This window comes from Aedes aegypti, chromosome 2, assembly GCF_002204515.2.
Source record: "Aedes aegypti strain LVP_AGWG chromosome 2, AaegL5.0 Primary Assembly, whole genome shotgun sequence".
NCBI classification, from domain to species: Eukaryota; Metazoa; Arthropoda; class Insecta; order Diptera; family Culicidae; genus Aedes; species Aedes aegypti.
The window spans coordinates 45,553,045-45,563,505 of NC_035108.1; positions in this window are offsets into that span (position 1 = coordinate 45,553,045).

A 10,461-nucleotide genomic window follows, 5' to 3' on the forward strand; every position below is an offset into this window, starting at 1 on the left:
TAAACAGCTAAAAAAAAATAAATTGGTCTCGTAAATTTAAGCTAATGGGTTAGCCTTGTTTGTTTGAGCACTTTTTATAGGAACGATTTTTTGGCAAAGAAATAATCCATCAAAGCCGTGGGAAAGGAAGGGTTAATCAAAATGGTCCTTAAAGCTATTTTTTATCACCTTGCGAAAAAATCTTAGAGCAAAATTCTAGAGGATCCTAAAATATCTTAATACTTAAGGTGATTATGAAACGAAGCCAAACTTTGAATTTTCAAGTGCACAAGACGAGAGAATCTGACAACAGTTCGCATTTAAAACCAATCAAATTGCTCGCTTGCTGGTGGTGACCAATGGGATAGATTTTCAACGCAGAGCGCCGTTTGGTTCTCAAGTCTTGTGCTTTTGAAAATTTGAGGTGCGGCTTCGTTCTATAATCACCTTAAGTAGTCGCGCTATTGTGTTGTGTACAACACATTTGAAAACACCTCGCTGTTCGTACACAGCACACGCTTTCGTACCCAGTGCTGGAACAAAAAATGTTAGATTTTGTCTGTATTTATTGAAATTAAAAAAATGTCTTCAAAAATGTGTTGTTTATCAATTGTTACACTATTGAACCAACAAGTAGACTATTTGAGTACATGGTGTACTATATTAATTTTTATGCCGTGATTTGAGTACATACTCTGATGAGCCCATCATAGAAGGCGATTATTGGCGAGGCTCGTTTGAAACAGGCAAACCCCAATTATCCTCGAATCAAAGGCCCAGACAACCAGAAATCGCATGAAAGTTCACGTTACAACTCGTTTATTCATACTTACTACATCAAACCCGCAAAACACCGTGGATGAACTCGTCAGTTTGATGAGTTTCCTCGCATAAAACACTTCTTTTCTGAGTTCATTTATACATTTTGTTTCGTCTCGTACACTCGTACAAAGTAAGTCGCATCAATCCGTAGCAGCTGTCAAATCAACATTTGTTATCATAAGTTAAGTCGCATAAGATCACAGGTTGATTCGGTAGAATATTTATACACTCGCATTGTATGTTATTATTCATCACATAATATATGCACGCATATCGCCTCCACTTTTGTACGTAGAAGGCCTTTTCGCGACATCTTATAAGTGAAATTTTGCACATACAAAGCCTCCAGGTGATTTCGTTATACGTACATTTTGGTTGTCTGGGGGACTTCCGAAAATCCACAAGCCAGGAAAAGAGATGCGATAAATTATTTAGGCAGACAGATCCGCCATGCATGAATTGGCGAAACAGTTAGTCAAGGAATTCCAGAGAGATATCAAGTTCACCAACGAGAAGAAGAAGGAGGGAAAACTACCGTTTTTGGATCTACTTGTCATCGGGGAAGAAAGTTCATCGTTCAAGTTTGAAAACCATAGGACTGTGTGTATGCTGAAAAAAATGATTTCGTGGATTATGGGCAGCCCCTGATAGTCATAGTTCGGCTTCAGCAAGATGGCAGACGCGGGTCCGCCATGCGATCTTTTCTTTGATACCAAGCGTGGAAACGAGTTTGATCTACGTAGAATGATGACTACTAGTCATTGTCTACCGTATGGCTTAACCGCCCGAAGTGATTGTGATGGTTTTGTAAAAAAAAACAAGTGGACATTTGAAGTGTTACTAGGTGACGGATATTGGGTCCGAGATACGTGGAGTGGATAGTGGACAGTTCTGCAAGTTGGTCTCACGTCTCACAAAAAAGCATGCTGAATGCGGAAATTGGCCGAAACCGGACAAGAAATTTTGGCGATTATTCTCTTTAAGATAATATTTTCTTTTGTTTTATTTATTTATTTATTTTTTTATTTGTTAATGAGCGGATAATCTTACATAAATCATATTATCGATGGGTTGTAGTTAAAACTTTCGCGAAACATTAATAAAAATAAAAATAAATAAAAAAGTACCATCTTTTGAAAGCCGGCATTCAAAAGAATAAATTTCAAATCACTTAAACAACAATGCCTTGTGTCGATCGCTAGCTTTTCAGGCGAATCCTATGACCTTTTACCCCTCCCAACCTCCACCTTCGTAGCACTTATGAGAGTGTCGCTGAGTCGGTGGCCTCTCGCTCGCTAAATAAGTGCTACATCAAAACATTTCCTCCCCCTATTCCAAGTTACGGTAAAGATGGGCGTGGCCGGGAATAGCGATATTCATGTTTTTAGTTGTCTTGTTTAAGATTGAATCAAGGTTTACTCGCCAATCTTGTTTCTGAAAGCAGTCTGGATGAGATTATCTAAAAGAAACATGAATATTGTTAGTATCCAATCTACGAAGTATACCGTAACAACGCTAACGCTATGGGCAGCCCCTGATAGCCATAATCGCTTTTACCACAACCAGCGTTGCCAACCTTCCAACTTTGTCTAGAATATTTCAAATTGTTGAGGCTCCATTCACTTCAAACTAGAAGATCCAGAATAAATTCGCAATGAATTTGTTTGGTTCTGGAAATCCAGGCTTTTCCAGACAAAATTTCCGTATCAATCCTGATTTTTTTAATGAGTTTTGCAATTGATGTCAGTTTGTGTAGTCCAAGTATAGTCAACCGATTCCTCTGGACTGCTAAAGAAGTAGTGGTCACCATCCAATCAGAGGCGACTCGTAACCTCACTTTCTACCTGTTCTACAATTTTAAAAATGACTATTTCGGCAAATTTAGATTATAAATCAAAAAAATATTTATTGAAATCGTCCTTTCTAACAAATCTCTACTCATTACATGCAAATTTGTTGCTGAAATTCAAAAACTTCTATTCGTGCAACAGGTAGATTTGAGGTTAGGGAAATGCCACTGCATCCAATACTCATCCACATCAACCAACAACCTCAAGCTATGAATTTCAAGAGCTGATTGACGAACACGTTTCCGACACACCTCCGAATAATATCGAAGAGTTTCTCAACGCATTTTACCAATCGGCCTTAACAACTATTCATTCCTCGCACTTCTCCAAATACAGGTCGAAAATCGTTGCCATGGTGGTCTCCGGACATTAAATAAATCATCTAAGAGAGAAGGAATGCCCTCCGTGCTGCGTAGCGTTTGCCTAATGACCATCCAGAAAAATCCCAACTAATGGAAACCTACCGTTCCAAACGCAATGAATGCCGCCAGCGTATTCGAGATGCTAAACAGATGCTTGTAGGCAGGAAAGTCATCAGAATTTCGCGAAATTCAAGCCTACTTCTATTACTATTCCCAGCCCTGGTTAGTAGGAAGAAATCTTTAAATTCAAAATACATTTTTTGGCTCCCATATCTCTTTAATGATGTGTCTAACTAACTTTCTATAAATACAAAATAAACCTCGAAATAGCTTAGTCCATACGGTAAATTTGAAAGCGACTCATTTTCAATTACACGTAGTTTATAGTATCGCAGCCAAAGAACTTATGATAATTTATTGTAATTTCAGCAGCTTTGTTTTCTTCGTTATGAATGGTTTTGTAAAACCTATTGGGCTCAACAATAACACCGAATTCCTGAAGAATTGTCCGACTAAAACCCCTCATGACGAAGAGTACAAAAACGGTCGAAAGGCATAAATACGATTATGGCACGATAATTGACGTTTGACATAATGGACAATATACGCATAATTCCCAAACTAAAAACATTTGAATTGAAATTGTTCGTATGCAAAGTGAGCTGCCTTTTTGGTAATTGAGGAGGGCTTCAGAGATCAAAACTGTATCCTTTGATATTTGTTGCCATAGTTAGAGCTGTTAAATGTCATGAATTTCACGTGACTTTGACATTTGAATATTTCTAATATCATCGATCCTCGTGGAAAATGTTATCGGGAAAGCATTTTTCCTGTGACTTTTTCCAGACTACTATCGGTTCATTATGTGCTGATGTTATATTTCGCATATAAGGGTGCTCTGAGCATTCTAGTTTCTCCAAAATTGTGACATTTAACAGCACTGGCCATAGTTGTGAATCCTTTGAGGTCAATTTCAATTGAAAATGCTGTTAATAGAATTCATCAACTTTGTGGTAACTTTTGTGACCATAGTGTAAAGCCCTGCTGAAGGTATTTTAGTTCGGTTTCAAGTCGATCCTTGGTCATGAACTATAGCCGTACTCATGTATCGTGTACAAATAATAATGCAAAATGGCCACTATGGCAAAGCAAACAGTTGATTAAGAACTGTGGAAGTGCCTTTAGAACACTAAGCTAAGAGCTTGGGTTGGGGCGTAATGCCAAGAATATGAACGACGCTGTAACTGCTGCTCATCTTTTGAGTTTGGTTGTACACATATTATTCGCAAATTTTTCATCAGAGATTATCCTTTCTTTAAATTAAAGGCTGTTCTTTATAGCTGTCGACAAAATTATTGGATTTACTGCTGCTAATGTTCTTATCAGAAAATTTTTCTGCTTTTATAATTAAACTATTCTTTCGAGACAAGCTTATTTGAAAATTAATATCACTATTGCTTTTAATACTTCCATCATACATTTTACCTTCTTTGAATCATAGGGTATTCTTTTATACTTATACGGTCAATTTAATAACTGTAAGAAAAGGACCTTCTCCCAATAATATGCTGTTTTGTGGATTATTATTGTTCTAATAGTTATTGGAATTGTAGATTTAAATATTTCCATAAAAAAATGCACCCAATTCCAAGTGCTGAATGCTATACTATGTTAAAATTGAGCTTGACTGTTAAATTGACTTTGAAATCAAATTTTACTTTTCAACTCGACGAATTTCAAATATTTTCAAGGTGCTTTCGGCAATGCTTTCATATGTGGCTGATCAAAATGGATTGGCAGAAGAGGCAAAATAACTGTTTTCATGACATGAATTTTTGACTTGACTCTAGATTGTTGTCTTCAAATTAACCATTATAACAAAAATGTCAAATACTCACCAAACTAAACATCTCTAGAAATAAATAACACTTGCACATCCCAAATATAAATGGATACTTACAAAAATGGATTCAACTGGACTTTAGAATGATAACAATCTTCTTGCATATATTGCGATAATGGATTCATTGTTAAACTTCATATCACCGGAAATAGTAATTTATAATCAACCCACCCCTCGTAACGCTTTTTGTATGATTTTTCCACTATTTTTTAAGAGCTGTTAATCTTAAGGACACCCATTCATCCCCATCAACGTAATGGAATTTGTAAATAGACCCGAACAATTTTCGATATGAAAAAAGTTTTGAATGACACACATGCAAGCTATTTTATGCCAAACGTCCAGTATGCTTAACGTATTTTATGCCTAACATTCATTATGTCTAACGTCTTTATGCCTCATAAAGAGAGCATTTCTTTCACCTACAGTACTGGACAATACATTTGCTACTTTTTCAAATTTCCATACAAAACTTCCTGAACTTCTTAATAAGAGGCACTTTAATATGACGCATATTGTGGCCAAATATGAGCCCAGTAGATTTTAAAAACCCCACTGCCGAAGTGAAACAAAAGTGCCAAGAATAGGATTTTTTTTGTTGGAAATTCCACTTCAGTAAAATCTTATTAGGGAGCCGGCTAATAACGATTTTACTGAAGTGGAATTTCCAAAAAAAAATTCAAAACCATTTATCTGAAAATATTAAAGCTCTACCAGAAAAACATGTTCATCTCATAATTGAAATTTATGTTATGTCTGAAGAATTGTGAAAGTTTCATTCGAATCGGTTGATCAATAACTCAGTATATCATTTAGACGGAAAATCGAAAAAGATACAAATGTTTCGTCCCATACTCTATATGATTCAAAAACGTGTTTCAATCTACAATGTGGGCCCATTCACAAACGCTGAAGGGGTGAGTGGGTGCCCATGCTAAATTTGAAAATTATCCATACAAAATGCGTTACGAGGGGGTGGGTGGGTGTGCAAAATGACCATTCCAAAATGCGTTATTAAATTTGTGAATAAACCCTAATGGAACACATGTTTCTTTAAAAAGGATTGAATTTTGTCGTCAATTGGTTTTCGAGAGATTATGAGCAGAATCAAGATCAAAGTCGGTATGCTATTTATAGATATCACATCTCTTGGTTTATCTAAAACTAAAACCAATCACTCTATAATAGCTTGCCAGCTAAATTCACTGCATCAGAGTATTCCTTAGATATTCAATGGGAATTGAAACCACATTTTGGATTCAACACACCTCTTCGAGATTAGAGGGAGAGCGTGGAACATCAATCGTCAACCACACCGCACGCTGCTGGAGGAATCCCCTTAGCAACAGGGAAACCAAAATGTGACTCGCTAGTCCACGTTGTTACGAGGTATAGGTACGGGACACGACAGAACCGCATGCAGAAGGCAGCAAAAGCGTGGAGAGTGTGGGACCACGTTTTTTTTTCTTAATTCGCACACTGCTTCGTCCGACTTATGGTAACTTGTCTTGAGCGCGAGCAAGTTATACCTACACTCAATTTGTGATTGTATGTCTCATTAGACAGAGGTTCATACAGACGCGAAACGGGAGTACTAATACAGTGGGGGCGGAATAGTTTACGCGAAAGATGAATTTTATTTGATGAACATGGTCAAATGTTAGTTGGCCCTTTTTGAGAAGGGTGACCACATATGAAATTGTGTATACCTATGAAAATTTTTCTACATGCTAGAAGTTGTAGCATAATTTAAGCACTTTGTTTTTTTATATCTCTTAAATGGATTAGAGCTGTTTTCTACGGTTAGGTGTCCGAAAAACAGAGTTTTCATTCAAATTTCTTCAAAGTACTAGAAACACGAACTTGAAAAAACGTAGTTTTGTAGGAAGAAACTCGCTATCTCTTTCGTTAATTGTTTTTCTCTCAAAAACATGCCTACTTTGATTGTGGATATTTTTGATTGGGGCAAACATAAAAAATATCTTTTGACGGCATTCAAAAGACAAAATAAAATTGTATATTATATCAAAAAATTACAAATGTGTTATTTTTGTAACTCTAATAAAATGCCCTTAAAAACAAATGATTTTAAGCAGAAAAACTTTAATAACTTTCGAACTAAAAAAGATATCATCAATATTTTTGTATGAAAATTTTCGTTTTGTTAAGTTCTAAAAGTCGTTCATAGACCGCTTTGACGAGAAATCTGAAATAAGAAAGATAGGGCTTTAAAACTATTTTGAAGATTTTCATAGTATGTATTTCTTTATTATTTTGCATTTTGAGCATGAAAATAAAATTTTAGACAAAAATGATCTTCTACAAAATTGTTTATAAAAATGTAGGCTTTCATACTGAGTCATTCAAAACTAGGGTGGTCCACAATTTCACACAAATCATATAATCAACTTTTTTATTTGCAAAAATACTGGTATATACTCTTAGGCAAAGCGGTAGAACTTGGAATTTTGACCAACTTTGCCAAAAAAAGTTTTTCTGTAGCTCAACATTTGACCAATCTAGAGCATTTTTTCCTAATCATCAAAGGGTGGTCCAACAAAAATCAGTTTTTCAATTCTAGTGTTTTTAATATTAGTTTCTCGTCAAAGTCGTCTATGAACGACTTTTAGAACTTAACAAAACGCAAATTTTCATGCAAAAATATTGCTGATATCTATTTTAGTTCAAAAGTTATTAAAGTTTTTGTGATAAAAAATATTTGATTTTCAAGGTGTTTTATTAGAGTTACAAAAATAACACATCTGTAATTTTTTGATATAATTTAAAATTTTTTTTTGTCTTTTGAATGCCGTCAAAAGATATTTTTTATGTTTGCCCCAATCAGAAATATTCACAATCGAAGTAGGCATGTTTTTGAGAGAAAAACAATAATAACTCCCAAACGGAAAGAGATAGCGAGTTTCTTCACTCACCTGGAAGTACTAATACAGTGGATTCTGTTTGATATGGCCCGCGACTCCGAATGTATTATGGGGGGAGCATGGGTCAAAATGTTCCTTGGCGCTTTGAGAAGCATGACTGCACATATAATGTGCCATCTATCAAAGACATTCTAGATTCTAGAAGTTCTCGCATAATTTATCTTCTTCTTCTTCTGCTTGGCATTACGCGTCCTCGCTGGGACAGAGTCTGCTTCTCAGCTAAGTGTTCTTATGAGCACTTCCACTGTTCAGGGTGACCAGCGTACCGGGAAATCGGGAAAACCGGGAAAAAGCCGGGAATTTCGAATCACCGGGAGAAAACCGGGAAATATACGGGAATTTCAATTAGCACCGGGAAAATTTAGCATACCAAGTAATGTTTTAACCAGCACTATCTGAACTTTAGTGGATATTTACGAAGGCTTCTGAATTCGAATAAATCAACAAAGTCAGGAACATATTCTTTATATATTATTTTGTTTCATGGCTGTAGCGGTCATGCGACTCAAAGCTAAAGGGACTCTATAGAAGCCAATGATGGAAATGAATAGGTGGATAGGCGTCACAAGGGAGCGACAAGATTGAAATTTAATTAGGTGGTGAAAGTTGAGCAAGCCATTTTAAAGTCACTAAGCATCAAAGCGTCCTGTATTTTGCCTAGCATCTCTACTGGAAAAGGTTAGAGTAGCGAAGCTAGGCAAAATACATGACGCTTTGATGCTAACTTACTTTAAAATGGCTTGCTTAACTTGGTAAAATTCTAATTCATTTCAGAATTATGACTGTTATTTTTTATCAGAAATGATTGCCCTGAGAAAATGTTCCAGATTTGTGGGGATCAAACATAATAAAAAATTCTATGCTGATGACCATTAGAGTGATGCAAATTTTGAAATTTTAGCTCCCCTATGCTTAAACGATTTTTCTTATGGTGAATAGCATCCTCCCAATCTTTGAAGTGATTCGAAAGAAATTTGACTGTGCACAAGCCATTTGAAGTTTATATGGAGATTACTATGGAAAACGCCAAACTTTTGTGTCCAGCCCTCTACCTCTTCGTCATAAATTTTTATGAAAAAGTGAATAAATTCTTCTAATGTGGAATCCTCCCAGCTACAACTTTGCCAAAGACCACTTTTTGATTGGACATCAGGATAAATTGTTATTCATCATTATAAAGTTGATTTGCGTGTAGCATGCTTCACCAACTGTTCGGCAGGTAACAGTGGTACTCCTGGCGGGAAGAATAGATCAAAGTAATCCAGGCTACTATGCTCTACAGCAAAAAACCAGTGTTGCTCTGAAAGTAGTTGAATGATCAATCTTAGCATGATATAGACTTAGTTATCAATAATAACAAATTATCCTTACGTCCTATCAAAATGTGGTCTTCGGCAAAATTGTAGCTGGGAAGTTTTCACATGAGATGAGTGTTTTCACTTTTCCATGGGTTATTATGACGAGCAGTTAACGGACTGAACACAAAAGGTTTGTCTTTTCCATAGTAATTTCCATATAAACTACAAATAGCGTGTGCACAATCAAATTTCTTCCGAATCACTTCAAATTTTGAAAGGATCATTTTCATCATAATTGGCATCGTTTAAGCATAGGGGAGCATAAACTTCAAAATTTACATCAGTCTAATGACAATGGAACGAAATGTTGAAAAATTAATAAATTCATTTGTCTTCTTCTTTCTGGCGTTACGTCCCAACTGGGACAAAGCCTGCTTCTCAGATTAGTGTTCTTATGAGCAAATTCATTTTTATGTCTACCAAATCTGTGACTGTTTGAAATTTAAACTATGATTCATTCAAAGATTGACTCGATCCCATCATATAAAAAAGGGTCAAACTTTTTTAACACTGAACTTTTTTATAACAAATTCCACGATTAGGGATCATCCAAAAATGACGTCCATCATTAGGGGGAGGGGGGGGGGGGGTCTACGAAAGTGTGACAGTACGTGTAGAAGGTATTGGAAAAAGCGTGATAGAGGGGGGAGGGGGGTCTAGAAATCTCAAAAAACAATGGACGTCATATTTGAATCGTCCCTTACTTAAAGTGATCGTCGTAAAATGTCGTTTCATATATTGTCGCGTCACCACCCATCCGGATCGCGCCAGTGAGACTCGCGACGCACGTCAAGTCGCCGCTTTTCGAAATCAGTTTTTAAATATGCTGCATTCTTACGATGTTTATGAACACAGCGCGCTATTAGTCGCGACGCTTGAAGATTGACAAAATACTAATTAAAAAAAGGTTTGTCCTTATTTCTGCCGGATCTATTATATCAAACTGGAATTTATCACAATCAGTATAAGCCCAGAAAATTTGAATGCGCAGCAAAATATCTGATTTCCGTCTACCCCTAATAGAATTGCTTTGGTTTATGACCAAAAAACTCTTACTTAAAAGTCTTTTTAAATGGTAAAAAAATCGCAATAATGTTTCTTAACATTTCATCAAACCGGGAATATTGTTTAAATACCGGGAAAAAACCGGGAGAAAACCGGGAATTTGAAATTGACTTTTCACTGGCCACCCTGACTGTTATTAACTGAGAGCTGTCTTTGCCAAAGTTGCAATTTTCGCTTTCG